Genomic DNA, 24599 nt, shown 5'->3' with positions numbered 1-24599 from the left:
TTCAGGGTAAGGTTTACTGTACAGGGTCCCTGTGTATTCAGGGTAAGGATCGCTTACAGGGTCCCTGCGTATTCAGGTTAAGTGTCATTTTACAGTGCCCCTGTGTATTCAGGGTAAGGGTCACGGTACAGATCCCTGTGTATTCAGGGTAAGGGTCACTGTACAGGGTCCCTGTTTATTCAGGGTAAGGGTCACTGTACAGGGTCCCTGTGTATTCAGGTTAAGGGTCACTGTACCGGGTCCCTGTGTATTCAGGGTAAGGGTCACTGTACAGGGTCCCTGTGTATTCAGGGTAAGGGTCACTGTACAGGGTCCCTGTGTATTCAGGGTAAGGGTTATTGTACAGTGCCCCTGTGTATTCAGGGTAAGGGTCACTTTACAGATCCCTGTGTATTCAGGGTAAGGGTCACTGTACAGGGTCCCTGTGTATTCAGGGTAATGGTCACTATGCAGGGTCCCTGTGTATTCAGGGTAAGGGTTACTGTACAGGGTCCCTGTGTATTCAGGGTAAGGATTATTGTACAGGATTCCTGTGTATTCAGGGTAAGGGTTACTGTACAGGGTCCCTGTGTAGTCATGGTAAGTGTCACTGCACAGGGTCCTTGTGTATTCAGGGTAAGGGTCACTGTACAGGTCCCTGTGTATGCAGGGTGAGGCTTACTGTACAGGGTCCCTGTGTATTCAGGGTAAGTGTCACTGTACAGGGTCCCTGTGCATTCAGGGTAAGGGTCACTGTACAGGTCCCTGTGTATTCAGGGTAAGGGTTACAGTACAAAGTCCCTGTGTATTCACGGTAAGGGTCGCTTACAGGGTCCCTGTGTATTCAGCTTAAGTGTCACTGTACAGTGTCCCTTTGTATTCAGGGTAAGTGTCACAGCACAGGTCCTTGTGTATTCAAGATAATGGTCACTGTACAGGGTCCCTGTGTATTCAGGGTAAGGGTTATTGTACAGGATTCCTGTGTATTCAGGGTAAGGTTTACTGTACAGGGTCCCTGTGTATTCAGGGTAAGTGTCACTGTACAGGGTCCCTGTGTATTCAGGGTAAGGGTTACTGTACAGGGTCCCTGTGTATTCAGGGTAAGGGTTATTGTACAGGGCCCCTGTGTTTTCAGGGTAATGTTTACTCTACAGGGTCCCTGTATATTCAGGGTAAGAGTCATTGTACATTGTCCCTGTGTATTCATGGTAATGGTTACTGTACAGGGTCCCTGTGTATTCAGGGTAAGGGTTATTGTACAGGATCCCTGTGTATTATGGGTAAGGGTCACTGTATAGGGTCCCTGTGTATTCAGGGTAAGGGTTATTGTACAGGATCCCTGTGTATTCAGGGTAAGGGTCACTGTACAGTGTCCCTGTGTATTCAGGGTAAGGGTTACTGTACAGGGTCCCTGTGTATTCATGGTAAGGGCTATTGTACACGATCCCTGTGTATTCAGGGTAAGGGTCACTGTACAGGGTACGTGTGTATTCAGGGTAAGGGTAATTGTACAGGATCCCTGTGTATTCAGGGTAAGGATCACTGTACAGTATCCCTGTTTATTCAGGGTAAGGGTTACTGTACAGGGTCCCTATGTATTCAGGGTAAGGATTACTGTACAGGGTCCCTGTATATTCATGGTAAGGAACACTGTACAATGTCGCTGTATATTCAGGGTAAGGGTTACTGTACAGGGTACCTGTGTATTCAGGGTAAGGATTATTGTACAGGATACCTGTGTATTCAGGGTAAGGGTTACTGTAAAGGGTCCCTGTGTATTCAGGGTAAGGGTCAGTGTACAGGGTCCCTGTGTATTCAGGGTAAGGTTTACTGTACAGGGTCCCTGTGTATTCAGGGTAAGGGTTATTGTAAAAGGTCCCTGTGTATTCAGGGTAAGGGTCACTGTACAGGGTCCCTCTGTATTCAGGGTAAGGGTTACTGTACAGGGTCCCTGTGTATTCAGGGTAAGGGTTATTGTAAAGGATTCCTGCTTATTCATGGAAAGGGTTACTGTACAGGGTCGCTGTGTATTCAGGGTAAGGGTTATTGTACAGGATCCCTGTGTATTCAGGGTTAGGGTCACTATACAGGGTCCCTGTGTATTCACGGTAAGGTTTATTGTACAGGATCCCTGTGTATTCAGTGTAAGGGTTACTGTACAGGGTCCCTGTGTATTCAGGGTAAGGATCGCTTACAGGGTCCCTGCGTATTCAGGTTAAGTGTCATTGTACAGTGCCCCTGTGTATTCAGGGTAAGGGTCACGGTACAGATCCTGTGTATTCAGGGTAAGGGTCACTGTACAGGGTCCCTGTGTATTCAGGGTAAGGGTCACTGTACAGGGTCCCTGTGTATTCAGGGTAAGGGTTACTGTACAGGGTCCTTGTGTATTCAGGCTAAGGGTTATTGTACAGGATACCTGTTTATTCAGGGTAAGAGTTACTGTAAAGTGTCCCTGTGTATTCAGGGTAAGGGTCACTGTACAGGGTCCCTGTATATTCAGGGTAAGGGTTACTGTACAGGGTCCCTGTGTATTCAGGGTAGGGGTTATTGTAAAGGATCCCTGTGTATTCAGGGTAAGGATCACTTTACAGGGTCCCTCTGTATTCAGGGTAAGGGTTATTGTACAGGATACCTGTTTATTCAGGGTAAGGGTTACTGTAAAGTGCCCGTGTGTATTCAGGGTAAGTGTCACTGTACAGTGCCCCTGTGTATTCAGGGTAAGGGTCGCTTTACAGATCCCTGTGTATTCAGGGTAAGGGTCACTGTACAGGGTCCCTGTGTATTCAGGGTAATGGTCACTGTGCAGAGTCCCTGTGTATTCAGGGTAAGGGTTACTGTACACGGTCCCTGTGTATTCAGGGTAAGGATTATTGTACAGGATTCCTGTGTATTCAGGGTAAGGGTTACTGTACAGGGTCCCTGTGTATTCATGGTAAGTGTCACTGCACAGGGTCCCTGTGTATTCAGGGTAAGGGTCACTGTACAGGTCCCTGTGTATGCAGGGTGAGGGTTACTGTACAGGGTCCCTGTGTATTCAGGGTAAGTGTCACTGTACAGGGTCCCTGTGCATTCAGGGTAAGGGTCACTGTACAGGTCCCTGTGTATTCAGGGTAAGGGTTACAGTACAAAGTCCCTGTGTATTCACGGTAAGGGTCGCTTACAGGGTCCCTGTGTATTCAGCTTAAGTGTCACTGTACAGTGTCCCTGCGTATTCAGGGTAAGTGTCACAGTACAGGTCCTTGTGTATTCAAGATAATGGTCACTGTACAGGGTCCCTGTGTATTCAGGGTAAGGGTCGCTTACAGGGTCCCTGTGTATTCAGGGTAAGTGTCACTGTACAGGGTCCCTGTGTATTCAGGGTAAGGGTCACTGTACAGGTTCCTGTGTATGCAGGGTGAGGGTTACTGTACAGGGTCCCTGTGTATTCAGGGTAAGTATCACTGTAAAGGGTCCCTGTGCATTCAGGGTAAGGGTCAATGTACAGGTTCCTGTGTATTCAGGGTAAGGGTTACTGTACAGGGTCCCTGTGTATTCATGGAAAGGGTCGCTTACAGGGACCCAGTATATTCAGGTTAAGTATCACTTTACAGTGTCCCTGTGTATTCAGGGTAATTGTCACAGTACAGGTCCCTGTGTATTCTAGGTAATGGTCACTGTACAGGGTCCCTGTGTATTCAGCGTAAGGGTCGCTTAAAGGGTCCCTGTGTATTCAGGGTAAGGGTCACTGCACAGGGTACCTGTCTATTCAGGGTAAGGGTTACTGTTCAGGGTCCCTGTGTTTTCAGGGTAAGGGTTACTGTACAGGGTCCCTGTGTATTCAGGGTAAGGGTTATTGTACAGGATCCCTGTTTATTCAGGTTAAGGGTCACTGTACAGTGTCCCTGTCTATTCAGGGTAAGGTTTACTGTACTGGGTCACTGTATATTCAGGGTAAGGACTATTGTACACGATCCTTTGTATTCAGGGTAAGGGTCACTGTACAGGGTCCCTGTGTATTCAGGGTAAGGGTTATTGTACAGGATCCGTGTTTATTCAGGGTAAGGGTCACTGTACAGGGTCCCTGTCTATTCAGGGTAAGGGTTACTGTACTGGGTCCCTGTGTATTCAGGGTAATGTCTATTGTACACGATCCTTGTTATTCAGGGTAAGGGTCACTGTACAGGGTCCCTGTCTATTCAGGGTAAGGGTTACTGTACAGGGTCCCTGTTTATTCAGGGTAAGGTCTATTGTACACGATCCCTGTGTATTCAGGGTAAGGATCACTGTACAGGGTCCCTGTGTATTCAGGGTAAGGGTTATTGTACAGGACCCCTGTGTATTCAGGGTAAGGGTCACTGTACAGGGTCCCTGTGTATTCAGGGTAAGGGTTACTGTAGAGTGTCCCTATGTATTCAGGGTAAGGGTTAATGTACAGGGTCTCTGTATATTCATGGTAAGGAACACTGTACAGTGTCCCTGTGTATTCAGGGTAAGGGTTACTGTACAGGGTACCTGCGTATTCAGGATAAGGGTTATTGTACAGGATCCCTGTGTATTCAGGGTTAGGGACACTGTACAGGGTCCCTGTGTACTCAAGGTAAGGGTTACTGTACAGGGTCCCTGTGTATTCAGGGTATGGTTTACTGTACACGGTCCCTATGTATTCAGGGTAAGGGTCAGTGAACAGTGTCCCTGTGTATTCAGGGTAAGGGTTACTGTACAGGGTCCCTGTGTATTCAGGGTAAGGGTCATTGAACAGTGTCCCTGTGTATTCAGGGTAAGGGTTACTGTACAGGGTACCTGTGTATTCAGGGTAAGGTTTACTGTACACGGTCCCTGTGTATTCAGGATAAGGGTCAGTATACAGTGTCCCTGTGTATTCAGGGTAAGGTTAACTGTACAGGTTCCCTGTGTATTCAGGGTAAGGGTCACTGTACAGGGTCCCTGTTTACACATGGTAAGGATCACTGTACAGGGTCCCTGTGTATTCAGGGTAAGGGTCACTGTACAGGGTACCTGTGTATTCAGGGTTAGGGTTACTGTACAGGGTCCCTGTGTATTCAGGGTAAGTGTCACTGTACAGGGTCCCTGTGCATTCAGGGTAAGGGTCACTGTACAGGTCCCTGTGTATTCAGCGTAAGGGTTACAGTACAAAGTCCCTGTGTATTCACGGTAAGGGTCGCTTACAGGGTCCATGTGTATTCAGCTTAAGTGTCACTGTACAGTGTCCCTGCGTATTCAGGGTAAGTGTCACAGTACAGGTCTTTGTGTATTCAAGATAATGGTCACTGTACAGGGTCCCTGTGTATTCAGGGTAAGGGTCGCTTACAGGGTCCCTGTGTATTCAGGTTCAGTGTCACTGTACAGGGTCCCTGTGTATTCAGGGTAAGGGTCACTGTACAGGTCCCTGTGTATGCAGGGTGAGGGTTACTGTACAGGGTCCCTGTGTATTCAGGGTAAGTATCACTGTAAAGGGTCCCTGTGCATTCAGGGTAAGGGTCAATGTACAGGTTCCTGTGTATTCAGGGTAAGGGTTACTGTACAGGGTCCCTGTGTATTCATGGAAAGGGTCGCTTACAGGGACCCAGTATATTCAGGTTAAGTATCACTGTACAGTGTCCCTGTGTATTCAGGGTAATTGTCACAGTACAGGTCCCTGTGTATTCTAGGTAATGGTCACTGTACAGGGTCCCTGTGTATTCAGCGTAAGGGTCACTTAAAGGGTCCCTGTGTATTCACGGTAAGGGTCACTGCACAGGGTACCTGTCTATTCAGGGTAAGGGTTACTGTACAGGGTTCCTGTGTATTCACGGTAAGGGTCACTGCACAGGGTACCTGTCTATTCAGGGTAAGGGTTACTGTACAGGGTTCCTGTGTTTTCAGGGTAAGGGTTACTGTACAGGGTCCCTGTGTATTCAGGGTAAGGGTTATTGTACAGGATCCCTGTTTATTCAGGTTAAGGGTCACTGTACAGGGTCCCTGTCTATTCAGGGTAAGGTTTACTGTACTGGGTCACTGTATATTCAGGGTAAGGACTATTGTACACGATCCTTTGTATTCAGGGTAAGGGTCACTGTACAGGGTCCCTGTGTATTCAGGGTAAGGGTTATTGTACAGGATCCGTGTTTATTCAGGGTAAGGGTCACTGTACAGGGTCCCTGTCTATTCAGGGTAATGGTTACTGTACTGGGTCCCTGTGTATTCAGGGTAAGGGATATTGTACACGATCCTTGTTATTCAGGGTAAGGGTCACTGTACAGGGTCCCTGTCTATTCAGGGTAAGGGTTACTGTACAGGGTCCCTGTTTATTCAGGGTAAGGGCTATTGTAAACGATCCCTGTGTATTCAGGGTAAGGATCACTGTACAGGGTCCCTGTGTATTCAGGGTAAGGGTTCTTGTACAGGATCCCTGTGTATTCAGGGTAAGGTTCACTGTACAGGGTCCCTGTGTATTCAGGTTAAGGGTTACTATACAGGGTCCCTATGTATTCAGGGTAAGTGTTATTGTACAGGATCCCTGTGTATTCAGGGTTAGGGTCACTGTACAGGGTCCCTGTTTATTCAGGGTAAGGGTTATTGTACAGGGTCCCTGTCTATTCAGGGTAAGGGTTAGTGTACTGGGTCCCTGTGTATTCAGGGTAAGGGCTATTGTACACGATCCTTGTGTATTCAGGGTAAGGTTCACTGTACAGGGTCCCTGTGTATTCAGGGTAAGGGTTATTGTACAGGATCCCTGTTTATTCAGGGTAAGGGTCACTGTACAGGGTCCCTGTCTATTCAGGGTAAGGGTTACTGTACTGGGTCCCTGTGTATTCAGGGTAAGGACTATTGTAAATGATCCTTGTGTATTCAGGGTAAGGGTCTCTGTACAGGGTCCCTGTCTATTCAGCGTAAGGGTTACTGTACAGGGTCCCTGTGTATTCAGGGTAAGGGCTATTGTACACGATCCCTGTGTATTCAGGGCAAGGATCACTGAACAGGGTCCCTGTGTATTCAGGGTAAGGTTTATTGTACAGGATCCCTGTGTATTCAGGGTAAGGGTCACTGTACAGGGTCCCTGTGTATGCAGGGTAAGGGTTACTGTACAGGGTCCCTATGTATTCAGGGTAAGGGTCACTGTACAGGGTCCCTGTCTATTCAGGGTAAGGGTTACTGTACTGGGTCACTGTGTATTCAGGGTAAGGGCTATTGTACACGATCCTTGTGTATTCAGGGTAAGGGTCACTGTACAGGGTCCCTGTTTATTCAGGGTAAGGGTTATTGTACAGGATCCCTGTTTATTCAGGGTAAGGGTCACTGTACAGAGTCCCTGTCTATTCAGGGTAAGGGTTAATGTACTGGGTCCCTGTTTATTCAGGGTAAGGGCTATTGTACATGATCCTTGTGTATTCAGGGTAAGGGTCACTGTGCAGCGTCCCTGTCTATTCAGGGTAAGGGTTACTGTACAGGGTCCCTGTGTATTCAGGGTAAGGGCTATTGTACACGATCCCTGTGTATTCAGGGTAAGGATCACTGTACAGGGTCCCTGTGTATTCATGGTAAGGGTTATTGTACAGGACCCCTGTGTATTCAGGGTAAGAGTCACTGTACAGGGTCCCTGTGTATTCAGGGTAAGGATTACTGTAGAGTGTCCCTATGTATTCAGGGTAAGGGTTAATGTACAGGGTCCCTGTATATTCATGGTAAGGAACACTGTACAGTGTCCATGTGTATTCAGGGTAAGGGTTACTGTACAGGGTACCTGCGTATTCAGGATAAGGGTTATTGTACAGGATACCTGTGTATTCAGGGTTAGGGACACTGTACAGGGTCCCTGTGTACTCAAGGTAAGGGTTACTGTACAGGGTCCCTGTGTATTCAGGGTATGGTTTACTGTACACGGTCCCTATGTATTCAGGGTAAGTGTCAGTGAACAGTGTCCCTGTGTATTCAGGGTAAGGGTTACTGTACAGGGTCCCTGTGTATTCAGGGTAAGGGTCAGTGAACAGTGTCCCTGTGTATTCAGGGTAAGGGTTACTGTACAGGGTACCTGTGTATTCAGGGTAAGGTTTACTGTACACGGTCCCTGTGTATTCAGGCTAAGGGTCAGTATACAGTGTCCCTGTGTATTCAGGGTAAGGGTAACTGTACAGGTTCCCTGTGTATTCAGGGTAAGGGTCACTGTAAAGGGTCCCTGTTTACACATGGTAAGGATCACTGTACAGGGTCCCTGTGTATTCAGGGTAAGGGTCACTGTACAGGGTACCTGTGTATTCAGGGATAGGGTCACTGTACAGGGTCCCTGTGTATTCAGGGAAATGGTTACTGTACAGTGTCCCTGTGTATTCAGGGTAAGGATCACTTTACTGGGTACCTGTGTATTCAGGGTTAGGGTCACTGTACAGGGTCCCTGTGTACTCAGGGTAAGGGTTACTGTACAGGGTCCCTGTCTATTCAGGGTAAGGGTCACTGCACAGGGACACTGTGTATTCAGGGTAAGGGTTACTGTACAGTGTCCCTGTTTATTCAGGTTATGGGTCACTGTAAAGGGTCGCTGTGTATTCAGTCTAAGGAATACTGTACAAGTTCCCTGTGTATTCAGGGTAAGGGTTACTGTACAGGGTCCCTGTATATTCAGCGTATGGGTCACTGTACAGTGTCCCTGCGTATTCAGGGTAAGGGTTATTGTACAGGATCTCTGTGTATTCAGGGTTAGGGTCACTATACAGGGTCCCTGTGTATTCACGGTAAGGGTTATTGTACAGGATCCCTGTGTATTCAGGGTAAGGTTTACTGTACAGGGTCCCTGTGTATTCAGGGTAAGGGCTATTGTACAGGATCCCTGTGTATTCAGGGTAAGGGTTACGGTACAGGGATCCTGTTTATTCAGGGTAAGGGTCACTGTACAGGATCCCTGTGTATTCAGCGTAAGGGTTACTGTACAGGGTCCCTTTGTATTCAGGGTAAGTGTCACTGTACAGGGTCCCTGTGTATTCAGGGTAAGAGTCACTGTACAGCTCCCTGTGTATTCAGCGTAAGGGTTACTGTACAGGGTCCCTGTGTATTCAAGGTAAGGGTCGCTTACAGGGTCCCTGCGTATTCAGGTTAAGTGTCACTGTACAGGGTCCCTGTGTATTCAGCGTAAGGGTCACTGTACAGATCCCTGTGTATTCAGGGTAAGGGTCACTGTACAGGGTCCCTGCGTATTCAGGGTAAGGGTCACTGTACAGGGTCCATGTGTATTCAGGGTAAGGGTTACTGTACAGGGTCCCTGTGTATTCAGGTTAAGGATTTTTGTACAGGATACCTGTGTATTCAGGGTAAGGGTTACTGTAAAGGGTCCCTGTGTATTCAGGGTAAGGGTCACTGTACAGGGTCCCTGTGTATTCAGGGTAAGGTTTACTGTACAGGGTCCCTGTGTATTCAGGGTAAGGGTTATTGTACAGGATCCCTGTGTATTCAGGGTAAGGGTCACTGTATAGGTCCCTCTGTATTCAGGGTAAGGTTTACTGTACAGGGTCCCTGTATAATCAGGGTAAGGTTATTGTACAGGATTCCTGTGTATTCAGGGTAAGGGTTTCTGTACAGGGTCCCTGTGTATTCAGGGTAAGTGTCACTGTACAGGGTCCCTGTGTATTCAGGTTAACGGTCGCTGTACAGGTCCCTGTGTATTCAGGGTAAGGGTTACTGTACAGGGTCCCTGTGTATTCACGGTAAGGGTCGCTTACAGGGTCCCTGTGTATTCAGGTTAAGTGTCACTGTACAGTGTCCCTGTGTATTCAGGGTAAGTGTCACAGTACAGGTCCCTGTGAATTCAAGGTAATGGTCACTGTACGGGGACCCTGTGTATTCAAGGTAAGTGTCGCTTACAGGGTCCCTGTGTATTCAGGTAAAGTGTCACTGCACAGGGTCCCTGTCTATTCAGGGTAAGGGTTACTGTACAGGGTCTCTGTGTATTCAGGGTAAGAGTCACTGCACATGGTACCTGTGTATTCAGGGTAAGGGTTACTGTACAGGGTCCCTGTGTATTCAGGGTAAGGGTTATTGTACAGGATCCCTGTTTATTCAGGGTAAGGGTCATTGTACAGGGTCCCTATCTATTCAGGGTAAGGTTTACTGTACTGGATCACTGTGTATTCACGGTAAGGGCTATTGTACACGATCCTTGTGTACTCAGGGTAAGGGTCACTGTAAATGGTCCCTGTGCATTCAGGGTAAGGGTTATTGTACAGGATCCCTGTTTATTCAGGGTAAGGGGCACTGTACAGGGTCCCTGTCTATTCAGGGTAAAGGTTACTGTACTGGGTCCCTGTGTATTCAGGGTAAGGGCTATTGTACAGGGTCCCTGTATATTCATGGTAAGGAACACTGTACAGTGTCCCTGTGTATTCAGGGTAAGGGTTACTGTACAGGGTACATGTGTATTCAGGGTAAGGGTTATTGTACAGGATCCCTGTGTATTCAGGGTAAGGGTCACTGTACAGGGTACCTGTGTATTCAGGGTAAGGGTTACTGTACAGAGTCCCTGTGTATTCAGGGTAAGGGTTACTGTACAGGGTACCTGTGTATTCAGGGTAAGGATTACTGTAGAGGATCCCTGTGTATTCAGCGTAAGGGCTATTGTACAGGATCCCTGTGTATTCACGGTAAGGGTTACGGTACTGGGACCCTGTGTATTCAGGGTAAGGGTCACTGTACATTGTCCCTGTGTATTCAGGGTAAGGGTTATTGTACAGGTGTCCCTGTGTATTCAGGGTAAGGGTTACTGTACAGGGACCCTGTGTATTCAGGGTAAGGTTTACTGTACAGAGTCCCCGTGTATTCAGGGTAAGGGTTACTGCACAGGGTCCATGTGTATTCGGGGTAAGGTTTACTGTACAGAGTCGCTGTATATTCAGGGTAAGGGTTACTGTACAGGGTCCCTGTGTATTCAGGGTATGGGTTACTGTACACGGTCCCTGTGTATTCAGGGTAAGGATCAGTGAACAGTGTCCCTGTGTATTCAGGGTAAGGGTTACTGTACAGGGTCCCTGTGTATTCACGGTAAGGGTTACTGTAAAGTGTACCTGTGTATTCAGGGTAAGGGTTACTGTACACGGTCCCTGTTTATTCAGGGTAAGGGTCAGTGTACAGTGTCCCTGTGTATTCAGGGTAAGGATTACTGTACAGGGTCCCTGTGTGTTCAGGGTAAGGGTCACTGTACAGGGTCACTGTTTATTCAGGGTTAGGGTCACTGTACAGGGTTCCTGTGTATTCAGGGTATGGGTTACTGTAAAGTGTCCGTGTGTATTCAGGGTAAGAGTTAATGTAAAGGGTCCCTGTATATTCAGGGTAAGGATCACTGTACAGCGTCCCTGTGTATTCAGGGTAAGGGTCACTGTACAAGGTACGTGTGTATTCAGGGTAAGGGTCACTGTACAGGGTCCCTGTTTATTCAGGGAAAGGCTTACTGTACAGAGTCCCTGTGTATTCAGGGTAAGGGTCATTGTACAGGGACCCTGTATAATCAGGGTAAGTGTTACTGTACAGTGTCCCTGTTTATTCAGGGTAAGGGTCACTGTACAGGGTCCCTGTGTATTCAGGGTAAGGGTTACTGTACAGGGTCCATGTGTATTCGGGGTAAGGTTTACTGTACAGAGTCGCTGTATATTCAGGGTAAGGGTTACTGTACAGGGTCCCTGTGTATTCAGGGTATGGGTTACTGTACACGGTCCCTGTGTATTCAGGGTAAGGATCAGTGAACAGTGTCCCTGTGTATTCAGGGTAAGGGTTACTGTACAGGGTCCCTGTGTATTCACGGTAAGGGTTACTGTAAAGTGTACCTGTGTATTCAGGGTAAGGGTTACTGTACACGGTCCCTGTTTATTCAGGGTAAGGGTCAGTGTACAGTGTCCCTGTGTATTCAGGGTAAGGATTACTGTACAGGGTCCCTGTGTGTTCAGGGTAAGGGTCACTGTACAGGGTCACTGTTTATTCAGGGTTAGGGTCACTGTACAGGGTTCCTGTGTATTCAGGGTATGGGTTACTGTAAAGTGTCCGTGTGTATTCAGGGTAAGAGTTAATGTAAAGGGTCCCTGTATATTCAGGGTAAGGATCACTGTACAGCGTCCCTGTGTATTCAGGGTAAGGGTCACTGTACAAGGTACGTGTGTATTCAGGGTAAGTGTTACTGTACAGTGTCCCTGTTTATTCAGGGTAAGGGTCACTGTACAGGGTCCCTGTGTATTCAGGGTAAGGGTTACTGTACAAGTTCCCTGTGTATTCAGGGTAAGGGTTACTGTACAGGGACCCTGTATATTCAGGTTATGGGTCACTGTACAGTGTCCCTGTGTATTCATGGTAAGGGTTACAGTACAGGGTCCCTGTGTATTCACGGTAAGGGTTATTGTACAGGATCCCTTCTATTCAGGGTTAGGGTCACTATACAGGGTCCCTGTGTATTCACGGTAAGGATTATTGTACAGGATCCCTGTGTATTCAGGGTAAGGGTCACTGCACAGGGTCCCTGTGTAAGCAGGTTAAGGGTCGCTTTCAGGGTCCCTGTCTATTCAGGGTAAGGGTCACTGCACAAGGTACCTGTGTATTCAGGCTAAGGGTTACTGTACAGGGTCCCTGTGTTTTCAGTGTAAGGGCTCCTGTACAGGGTCCCTGTCTATTCAGGGTAAGCGTTATTGTAGAGGATTCCTGTTTATTCAGGGTAAGGGTCACTGTACTGGGTCACTGTGTATTCAGGGTAAGGGCTATTGTACACGATCCTTGTGTATTCAGGGTAAGGGTCACTGTACAGGGTTTCTGTGTATTCAGGGTAAGGTTTATTTTACAGGATCCCTGTTTATTCAGGGTAAGAGTCATTGTACAGGGTCCCTGTCTATTCAGGGTAAGGGTTACTGTACTGGGTCCCTGTGTATTCAGGGTAAGGGCTATTGTACACGATCCTTGTTATTCAGGGTAAGGGTCACTGTACAGGGTCCCTGTCTATTCAGGGTAAGGGTTACTGTACAGGGTACCTGTGTATTCAGGGTAAGGGTTATTGTACAGGATCCCTCTGTATTCAGGGTTAGGGTCACTGTACAGGGTCCCTGTGTATTCAGGGTAAGGGTTATTGTACAGGGTCCCTGTCTATTCAGGGTAAGGGTTAGTGTACTGGGTCCCTGTATATTCAGGGTAAGGGCTATTGTACACGATCCTTGTGTATTCACGGTAAGGGTCACTGTACAGTGTCCCTGTCTATTCAGGGTAAGGGTTACTGTACAGGGTCCCTGTGTATTCAGGGTAAGGGCTATTGTACACGATCCCTGTGTATTCAGGGTAAGGATCACTGTACAGGGTCCCTGTGTATTCAGGGTAAGGGTTATTGTACAGGATCCCTGTGTATTCAGGGTAAGGGTCACTGTACAGGGTCCCTGTGTATTCAGGATAAGGGTTACTGTACAGGGTCCCTATGTATTCAGGGTAAGGGTCACTGTACAGGGTCCCTGTCTATTCAGGGTAAGGGTTACTGTACTGGGTCACTGTGTATTCAGGGTAAGGGCTATTGTACACGATCCTTGTGTATTCAGGGTAAGGGTCACTGTACAGGGTCCCTGTGTATTCAGGGTAAGGGTTATAGTACAGGATCCCTGTTTATTCAGGGTAAGGGTCACTGTACAGGGTCCCTGTCTATTCAGGGTAAGGTTTACTGTACTGGGTCCCTGTGTATTCAGGGTAAGGGCTATTGTACACGATCCTTGTGTATTCAGGGTAAGGGTTACTGTACAGGGACCCTGTGTATTTAGGGTAAGGGCTATTGTACACGATCCCTGTGTATTCAGGGTAAGGATCACTGTACAGGGTCCCTGTCTATTCAGGGTAAGGGTTACTGTACTGGGTCCCTGTGTATTCAGGGTAAGGGCTATTGTACACGATCCTTGTGTATTCAGGGTAAGGTTCACTGTGCAGGGTCCCTGTCTATTCAGGGTAAGTGTTATTGTACAGGAACCCTGTGTATTCAGGGTAAGGGTCACTGTACAGGGTCCCTGTGTATTCAGGGTAAGGGTTACTGTACAGGGTCCCTGTGTATTCAGCGTAAGGGCTATTGTACAGGATCCCTGTGTATTCAGGGTAAGGGTTACGGTACAGGGACCCTGTGTGTTCAGGGTAAGGTTCACTGTACAGTGTTCCCGTGTATTCAGGGTAAGGATTATTGTACAGGGTTCCTGTGTATTCAGGGTAAAGGTTACTGTACAGGGTCCCTGTGTATTCAGGGTAAGGTTTACTGTAAAGAGTCCCTGTTATTCAGGGTAAGGTTTACTGCACAGGGTCTATGTGTATTCAGGGTAAGGGTTACTGTATAGAGTCGCTGTGTATTCAGGGTAAGGGTTACTGTACAGGGTCCCTGTGTATTCAGTGTATGGTTTACTGTACACGGTCCCTGTGTATTCAGGGTAAGGGTCAGTGAACAGTGTCCCTGTGTATTCAGGGTAAGGGTTACTGTACAGGGTCCCTGTGTATTCAGGGTAAGGGTTACTGTACAGGGTCCCTGTGTATTCAGGGTAAGGTTTACTGTAAAGAGTCCCTGTGTATTCAGGGTAAGGTTTACTGCACAGGGTCGATGTGTATTCAGGGTAAGGATTACAGTACAGGATCCCTGTGTATTCAGGGTAAGGGTCACTGTACAGGGTACCTGTGTATTCAGGGTTAGGGTCACTGTACAGGGTCCCTGTTTATTCAGGGAAAGGGTTACTGTACAGTGTCCCTGTGTATTCAGGGTAAGGATCACTTTACTGGGTACCTGTGTATTCAGGGTTAGGGTCACTGTACAGGATCCCTGTGTACTCAGGGTAAGGGTTAATGTACAGGATCCCTGTGTATTCAGGATAAGGGTCACTGTACAGAGTCCCTTTGTATTCAGGGTAAGGGTTACTGAACAGGGTCCCTGTGTATTCAGGGTAAGGGCTATTGTACAGGATCCCTGTGTATTCAGGGTAATGGTTACTCTACAGGGATCCTGTGTATTCAGGGTAAGTGTCACTGTAAAGGATCCCTGTGTATTCAGCGTAAGGGTTACTGTACAGGGTCCCTGTGTATTCAGGTTAAGTGTCACTGTACAGGGTCCCTGTGTATTCAGGGTAAGAGTCACTGTACAGCTCCCTGTGTATTCAGGGTAAGGGTTACTGTACAGGGAACCTGTGTATTCAGGGTAAGTGTCACTGCAAAGGGTCCCTGTGTATTCAGGGTAAGGTTCACTGTACAGCTCCCTGTCTATTCAGGGTAAGGGTTACTGTACAGGGTCCCTGTGTATTCAGGGTAAGGGTCGCTTACAGGGTCCCTGCGTATTCAGGGTAAGGGTCACTGTACAGGATCCCTGTGTATTCAGTGTAAGGGTTACTGTACAGGGTCCCTGTGTATTCAGGTTAAGTGTCACTGTACAGTGTCCCTGTGTATTCAGGGTAAGGGTCACTGTACAGATCCCTGTGTATTCAGGGTAAGGGTCACTGTACAGGGTCCCTGCGTATTCAGGGTAAGGGTCACTGTACAGGGTCCCTGTGTATTCAGTTAAGGGTTACTGTACAGGGTCCCTGTGTATTCAGGGTAAGGGTTATTGTATAGGATACCTGTGTATTCAGGGTAAGGGTTACTGTAAAGGGTCCCTGTGTATTCTGGGTAAGGGTCACTGTACAGGGTCCCTGTGTATTCAAGGTAAGGTTTACTGTACAGGGTCCCTGTGTATTCACGGTAAGGGTCACTGTACAGGGTCCCTGTGTTTTCAGGGTAAGGTTTACTGTACAGGGTCCCTGTGTATTCACAGTAAGGGTTATTGTACAGGATCCCTGTGTATTCAGGGTAAGGGTCACTTACAGGGTCCATGTGTATTCACGGTAAGGGTTATTGTACAGGATCCCTGTGTATTCAGGGTTAGGGTCACTATGCAGGGTCCCTGTGTATTCACGGTAAGGGTTATTGTACAGGATCCCTGTGTATTCAGGGTAAGGGTCACTGTACAGGGTCCCTGTGTATTGAGGTTAAGGGTCACTTACAGGGTCCCTGTCTATTGGTAAGGGTCACTGCACAGGGTACCTGTGTATTCAGGCTAAGGGTTACTGTACAGGGTCCCTGTGTTTTCAGTGTAAGGGCTACTGTACAGGGTCCCTGTCTATTCAGGGTAAGGGTTATTGTTCAGGATTCCTGTTTATTCAGGGTAAGGGTCACTGTACAGGGTCCCTGTCTATTCAGGGTAAGGGTTACTGTACTGGGTCACTGTGTATTCAGGGTAAGGATCACTGTACAGGGTCCCTGTTTATTCAGGGTAAGGGCTATTGTACACGATCCTTGTGTATTCAGGGTAATGGTCACTGTACAGGGTCCCTGTCTATTCAGGGTAAGGGTTATTGTACAGGATCACTGTTTATTCAGGGTAAGGGTCACTGTACAGGTTCCCTGTCTATTCAGGGTAAGGGTTACTGTACTGGGTCCCTGTTTATTCAGGGTAAGGGCTATTGTACACGATCCTTGTGTATTCAGGGTAAGGTTCACTGTGCAGGGTCCCTGTCTATTCAGGGTAAGGGTTACTGTACAGGGTCCCTGTGTAATCAGGGTAAGGGCTATTGTACACGATCCCTGTGTATTCAGGGTAAGGATCACTGTACAGGGTCCCTGACTATTCAGGATAAGTGTTATTGTACAGGATCCCTGCGTATTCAGGGTAAGGGTCACTGTACAGTGTCCCTGTGTATTCAGGGTAAGGGTTATTGTTCAGGATTCCTGTTTATTCAGGGTAAGGGTCACTGTACAGGGTCCCTGTCTATTCAGGGTAAGGGTTACTGTACTGGGTCACTGTGTATTCAGGGTAAGGGCTATTGTACACGATCCTTGTGTATTCAGGGTAAGGGTCACTGTACAGGGTCCCTGTGTTTCAGGGTAAGGGTTATTTTACAGGATCCCTGTTTATTCAGGGTAAGGGTCACTGTACAGGGTCCCTGTCTATTCAGGGTAAGGGTTACTGTACTGGGTCCCTGTGTATTCAGGGTAAGGGCTATTGTACACGATCCTTGTTATTCAGGGTAAGGGTCACTGTACAGGTCCCCGGTCTATTCAGGGTAAGGGTTACTGTACAGGGTACCTGTGTATTCAGGGGAAGGGTTATTGTACAGGATCCCTCTGTATTCAGGGTTAGGATCACTGTACAGGGTCCCTGTGTATTCAGGGTAAGGTTTATTGTACAGGGTCCCTGTCTATTCAGGGTAAGGATTAGTGTACTGTATTCAGTTAAGGGTTACTGTACAGGGTCCCTGTGTATTCAGGGTAAGGGTTATTGTATAGGATACCTGTGTATTCAGGGTAAGGGTTACTGTAAAGGGTCCCTGTGTATTCTGGGTAAGGGTCACTGTACAGGGTCCCTGTGTATTCAAGGTAAGGTTTACTGTACAGGGTCCCTGTGTATTCACGGTAAGGGTCACTGTACAGGGTCCCTGTGTTTTCAGGGTAAGGTTTACTGTACAGGGTCCCTGTGTATTCACAGTAAGGGTTATTGTACAGGATCCCTGTGTATTCAGGGTAAGGATCACTGTACAGGGTCCCTGTGTATTCAGGGTAAGGGTTATTGTACAGGATCCCTGTGTATTCAGGGTAAGGGTCACTGTACAGTGTCCCTGTGTATTCAGGGTAAGGGTTACTGTACAGGGTCCCTATGTATTCAGGGTAAGGGTCACTGTACAGGGTCCAAGTCTATTCAGGGTAAGGGTTACTTAACTGGGTCACTGTGTATTCAGGGTAAGGGCTATTGTACACGATCCTTGTGTATTCAGGGTAATGGTCACTGTACAGGGTCCCTGTCTATTCAGGGTAAGGGTTATTGTACAGGATCCCTGTTTATTCAGGGTAAGGGTCACTGTACAGGTTCCCTGTCTATTCAGGGTAAGTGTTACTGTACTGGGTCCCTGTTTATTCAGGGTAAGGGCTATTGTACACGATCCATGTGTATTCAGGGTAAGGTTCACTGTGCAGGGTCCCTGTCTATTCAGGGTAAGGGTTACTGTACAGGGTCCCTGTGTAATCAGGGTAAGGGCTATTGTACACGATCCCTGTGTATTCAGGGTAAGGATCACTGTACAGGGTCCCTGACTATTCAGGATAAGTGTTATTGTACAGGATCCCTGCGTATTCAGGGTAAGGGTCACTGTACAGTGTCCCTGTGTATTCAGGGTAAGGGTTATTGTACAGGGTTCCTGTGTATTCAGGGTAAAGGTTACTGTACAGGGTCCCTGTGTATTCAGGGTAAGGTTTACTGTACAGAGTCCCTGTGTATTCAGGGTAAGGGTTACTGCACAGGGTCGATGTGTATTCAGGGTAAGGGTTACTGTACAGAGTCGCTGTGTATTCAGGGTAAGGGTTACTGTACAGGGTCCCTGTGTATTCAGGGTATGGTTTACTGTAAACGGTCCCTGTGTATTCAGGGTAAGGGTCAGTGAACAGTGTACCTGTGTACTCAGGGTAAGGGTTACTGTAAAGGGTCCCTGTGTATTCAGGATAAGGGTTACTGTACAGGGTACCTGTGTATTCAGGGTAAGGTTTACTGTACACGGTCCCTGTGTATTCAGGGTACTGGTCAGTGTACAGTGTCCCTGTGTATTCAGGGTAAGGGGAACTGTACAGGTTCCCTGTGTATTCAGGGTAAGGGTCACTGTACAGACTCCCTGTTTATTCAGGGTTAGGGTCACTGTACAGGGTCCATGTGTATTCAGGGTATGGGTTACTGTAAAGTGTCCGGGTGTATTCAGGGTAAGGGTTAATGTGCAGGGTCACTGTATATTCAGGGTAAGGATCACAGTACAGGGTCCCTGTGTATTCAGGGTAAGGGTCACTGTACAGGGTACCTGTGTATTCAGGGTTAGGGTCACTGTACAGGGTCCCTGTGTATTCAGGGAAAGGGTTACTGTACAGTGTCCCTGTGTATTCCGGGTAAGGATCACTTTACTGGGTACCTGTGTATTCAGGGTTAGGGTCACTGTACAGGGTCCCTGTGTACTCAGGGTTAGGGTTACTGTACAGGGTCCCTGTCTATTCAGGGTAAGGATCACTGTACAGGTCTCTGTGTATTCAGGGTAAGAGTCACTGTACAGGGTCCCTGTCTATTCAGGGTAAGGGTTACTGTACTGGGTCCCTGTGTATTCAGGGTAAGGGCTATTGTACACGATCCTTGTGTATTCAGGGTAAGGGTTACTGTACAGGGTCCCTGTGTATTCAGGGTAAGCGCAATTGTACACGATCCCTGTGTATTCAGGGTAAGGATCACTGTACAGGGTCCCTGTGTATTCAGGGAAAGGGTTATTGTACAGAATCCCTGTGTATTCAGGGTAAGGGTCACTGTACAGGGTCCCTGTGTATTCAGGGTAAGGGTTACTGTACAGGGTCCCTATGTATTCAGGGTAAGGGTTACTGTACAGGGTCCCTGTATATTCATGGTAAGGAACACTGTACAGTGTCCATGTGTATTCAGGGTAAGGGTTACTGTACAGGGTACCTTTGTATTCAGGGTAAGTGTTATTGTACAGGATCCCTGTGTATTCAGGGTAAGGGTCACTGTACAGGGTACCTGTGTATTCAGGGTAAGGGTTACTGTACAGGGTCCCTGTGTATTCACGGTAAGGGTCGCTTACAGGGTCCTTGTGTATTCAGATTAAGTGTCACTGTACAGGGTCCCTGTCTATTCAGGGTAAGGATCACTGTACAGGGACCCTGTGTATTCAGGGTAAGGGTTACTGTACAGTGTCCCTGTTTATTCAGGGTATGGGTCACTGTACATGGTCCCTGTGTATTCAGTTCAAGGGTTACTGTACAAGTTCCTTGTGTATTCAGGGTAAGGTTTACTGTACAGGGTCCCTGTTTATTCAGGGTATGGGTCACTGTACAGTGTCCCTGGGTATTCATGGTAAGGGTTACTGTATAGGGTCCCTGTGTTTCAGAGTAAGGGTTATTATACAGGATCCCTGTGTATTCAGGGTTAGGGTCACTAAACAGGTCCCTGTGTATTCACGGTAAGGGTTGTTGTACAGGATCCCTGTGTATTCAGGGTAAGGGTCACTGTACAGGGTCCCTTTGTATTCAGGGTAAGGGTTACTGTATAGGGTCCCTGTGTATTCAGGGTAAGGGCTATTGTACAGGATCCCTGCGTATTCAGTGTAATGGTTACGGTACAGGGATCCTGTGTATTCAGGGTAAGGGTCACTGTACAGGATCCCTGTGTATTCAGCGTAAGGGTTACTGTACACGGTCCCTGTGTATTCAGGTTAAGTGTCACTGTACAGGGTCCCTGTGTATTCAGGGTAAGAGTCACTGTACAGCTCCCTGTGTATTCAGGGTAAGGGTTACTGTACAGGGACCCTGTGTATTCAGGGTAAGTGTCACTGTACAGGGTCCCTGTATATTCAAGGTAAGGTTCACTGTACAGTTCCCTGTGTATTCAGGGTAAGGGTTACTGTACAGGGTCCCTGTGTATTCAGGGTAAGGTCGCTTACAGGGTCCCTGCGTATTCAGGGTAAGGGTCACTGTACAGGATACCTGTGTATTCAGCATAAGGGTTACTGTACTGGGTCCCTGTGTATTCAGGTTAAGTGTCACTCTACAGTGTCCCTGTGTATTCAGGGTAAGGGTCACTGTACAGATCCCTGTGTATACAGGGTAAGGGTCACTGTACAGGGTCCCTGCGTATTCAGGGTAAGGGTCACTATACAGGGTCCCTGTGTATTCAGGGTAAGGGTTACTCTACAGGGTCCCTGTGTATTCAGGGTAAGGGTTATTGTACAGGATAACTGTGTATTCAGGGTAAGTGTTACTGAAAAGGGTCCCTGTGTATTCTGGGTAAGGGTCACTGTACAGGGTCCCTGTGTATTCAGGGTAAGGTTTACTGTACAGCGTCCCTGTGTATTCAGGGTAAGGGTCACTGTACAGGGTCCCTGTGTATTCAGGGTAAGGTTTACTGTACAGGGTCCCTGTGTATTCAGGGTAAGGGTTATTGTACAGGATCCCTGTGTATTCAGGGTAAGGGTCACTGTACAGGGTCCCTCTGTATTCAGGGTAAGGGTTACTGTACAGGGTCCCTGTGTATTCAGGGTAAGTGTTATTGTAAAGGATTCCTGTGTATTCAGGGTAAATGTCACTGTACAGGGTCCCTGTGTATTCAGGGTAAGGGTCACTGTACAGGTCCCTGTGTATTCAGGGTTAATGTTACTGTACAGGGTCCCTGTATATTCACGGTAAGGGTCGCTTACAGGGTCCCTGTGTATTCAGATTAAGTGTCACTGTACAGTGCCCCTGTGTATTCAGGGTAAGTGTCACAGTACAGGTCCCTGTGAATTGAAGGTAATGGTCACTGTAAAGGGTCCCTGTGTATTCAAGGTAAGGGTCGCTTACAGGGTCCCTGTGTATTCAGGTTAAGTGTCACTGTACAGGGTCCCTGTGTATTCAGGGTAAGGGTTACTGTACAGGGACCCTTTGTATTCAGGGTAAGTGTAACTGTACAGGGACCCTGTGTATTCAGGGTAAGGTTCACTGTACAGGTCCCTGTGTATTCAGGGTAAGTGTCACTGTACAGCTCCCTGTGTATTCAGGGTAAGGGTTACTGTACAGGGACCCTGTGTATTCAGGGTAAGTGTCACTGTACAGGGTCCCTGTGTATTCAGGGTAAGGTTCACTGTACAGGTCCCTGTGTATTCAGGGTAAGGGTTACTGTACAGGGTCCCTGTGTATTCAGGGTAAGGTCGCTTACAGGCTCCCTGCGTATTCAGGGTAAGGGTCACTGTACAGGATCCCTGTGTATTCAGCATAAGGGTTACTGTACTGGGTCCCTGTGTATTCAGGTTAAGTGTCACTCTACAGTGTCCCTGTGTATTCAGGGTAAGGGTCACTGTACAGATCCCTGTGTATACAGGGTAAGGGTCACTGTACAGGGTCCCTGCGTATTCAGGGTAAGGGTCACTATACAGGGTCCCTGTGTATTCAGGGTAAGGGTTACTCTACAGGGTCCCTGTGTATTCAGGGTAAGGGTTATTGTACAGGATAACTGTGTATTCAGGGTAAGGGTTACTGAAAAGGGTCCCTGTGTATTCTGGGTAAGGGTCACTGTACAGGGTCCCTGTGTATTCAGGGTAAGGTTTACTGTACAGCGTCCCTGTGTATTCAGGGTAAGGGTTACTGTACAGGGTCCCTATGTATTCACGGTAAGGGTCGCTTACAGGGTCCCTGTGTTTTCAGATTAAGTGTCACTGTACAGTGTCCCTGTGTATTCAGGGTAAGTGTCACAGTACAGGTCCCTGTGAATTCAAGGTAATGGTCACTGTAAAGGGTCCCTGTGTATTCAGTGTAAGGGTTACTGTACAGGTTCTCTGTGTATTCAGGGTAAGGGCCACTGCACAGGGTACCTGTGTATTCATGGTAAGGGTTACTGTACAGGGTCCGTGTGTTTGCAGGCTAAGGGTTACTGTACAGGGTCTCTGTGTATTCAGGGTAAGGGTCACTGTACAGGTCCCTGTGTCTTCAGGGTAAGGGTTACTGTACAGGGTCCCTGTGTATTCACGGTAAGGGTCGCTTACAGGGTCCCTGTGTTTTCAGATTAAGAGTCACTGTAAAGTGTCCCTGTGTATGCAGGGTAAGTGTCACAGTACAGGTCCCTGTGAATTCAAGGTAATGGTCACTGTAAAGGGTCCCTGTGTATTCAGTGTAAGGGTTACTGTACAGGGTCTCTGTGTATTCAGGGTAAGGGTCACTGCACAGGGTACCTGTTATTCAGGGTAAGGGTTACTGTACAGGGTCCCTGTGTTTTCAAGCTAAGGGTTACTTTACAGGGTCCCTGTGTATTCAGGGTAAGGGTTATTGTACAAGATCCCTGTTTATTCAGGGTAAGGGTTACTGTACTGGATCACTGTGTATTCAGGGTAAGGGCTATTGTATACGATCTTTGTGTATTCAGGGTAAGGATCACTGTACAGGGTCCCTGTGTATTCAGGGTAAGGGTTATTGTACAGGGTCCCTGTGTATTCAGGGTAAGGGTTATTGTACTGGATCACTGTGTATTCAGGGTAAGGGCTATTGTATACGATCCTTGTGTATTCAGGGTAAGGATCACTGTACAGGGTCCCTGTGTATTCAGGGTAAGGGTTATTGTACAGGATCCCTGTTTATTCAGGGTAAGGGTCACTGTAGAGGGTCCCTGTCTATTCAGGGTAAGGGTTACTGTACTGGGTCCCTGTGTATTCAGGGTAAGGGCTTTTGTACACGATCCTTGTGTATTCAGGGTAAGGGTTACTGTACATGGTCCCTGTATATTCAGGGTAAGCGCAATTGTACACGATCCCTGTGTATTCAGGGTAAGGATCACTGTACAGGGTCCCTGTGTATTCAGGGAAAGGGTTATTGTACAGGATCCCTGTGTATTCAGGGTAAGGGTCAGTGTACAGGGTCCCTGTGTATTCAGGGTAAGGGTTACTGTACAGGGTCCCTATGTATTCAGTGTAAGGGTTACTGTACAGGGTCCCTGTATATTCATGGTAAGGAACACTGTACAGTGTCCATGTGTATTCAGGGTAAGGGTTACTGTACAGGGTACCTGTGTATTCAGGGTAAGTGTTATTGTACAGGATCCCTGTGTATTCAGGGTAAGGGTCACTGTAGAGGGTACCTGTGTATTCAGGGTAAGAGTTACTGTACAGGGTCCCTGTGTATTCACGGTAAGGGTCGCTTACAGGCTCCCTGTGTATTCAGATTAAGTTTCACTGTACAGTGTCCCTGTGTATTCAGGTTAAGTGTCACAGTACAGGTCCCTGTGAATTCAAGGTAATGGTCACTGTAAAGGGTCCCTGTGTATTCAGGGTAAGGGTCGCTTACAGGGTCCCTGTGTATTCAGGTTAAGTGTCACTGTTCAGGGTCCCTGTGTATTCTGGGTAAGGGTTACTGTACAGGGTCTCTGTGTATTCAGGGTAAGTGTCACTGCACAGGGTACCTGTGTATTTAGGGTAAGGGTTACTGTAAAGGGTCCCTGTGTTTTCAGGGTAAGGGTTACTGTACAGGGTCCCTGTGTATTCAGGGTAAGGGTTATTGTACAGGATCCCTGTTTATTCAGGGTAAGGGTTACTGTACTGGGTCACTGTGTATTCAGGGTAAGGGCTATTGTACACGATCCTTGTGTATTCAGGGTAAGGATCACTGTACAGGGTCGCTGTGTATTCAGGGTAAGGGTTATTGTACAGGATCCCTGTTTATTCAGGGTAAGGGTCACTGTACAGGGTCCCTGTCTATTCAGGGTAAGGGTTACTGTACTGGGTCCCTGTGTATTCAGGGTAAGGGCTATTGTACACGATCCTTGTGTATTCAGGGTAAGGGTCTCTGTACAGGGTCCCTGTGTATTCAGGGTAAGGGTCACTGTACAGGTCCCTGTGTATTCAGGGTTAATGTTACTGTACAGAGTCCCTGTGTATTCACGGTAAGGGTCGCTTACAGGGTCCCTGTGTATTCAGATTAAGTGTCACTGTACAGTGCCCCTGTGTATTCAGGGTAAGTGTCACAGTACAGGTCCCTGTGAATTGAAGGTAATGGTCACTGTAAAGGGTCCCTGTGTATTCAAGGTAAAGGTCGCTTACAGGGTCCCTGTGTTTACAGGTTAAGAGTCACTGTACAGGGTCCCTGTTTATTCA

This window comes from Pristiophorus japonicus, chromosome Y, assembly GCF_044704955.1.
Source record: "Pristiophorus japonicus isolate sPriJap1 chromosome Y, sPriJap1.hap1, whole genome shotgun sequence".
Taxonomy (NCBI): Eukaryota; Metazoa; Chordata; class Chondrichthyes; family Pristiophoridae; genus Pristiophorus; species Pristiophorus japonicus.
The sequence above is the reverse complement of the archived record's forward strand: the minus strand, read 5'-3'. Positions refer to the sequence as shown.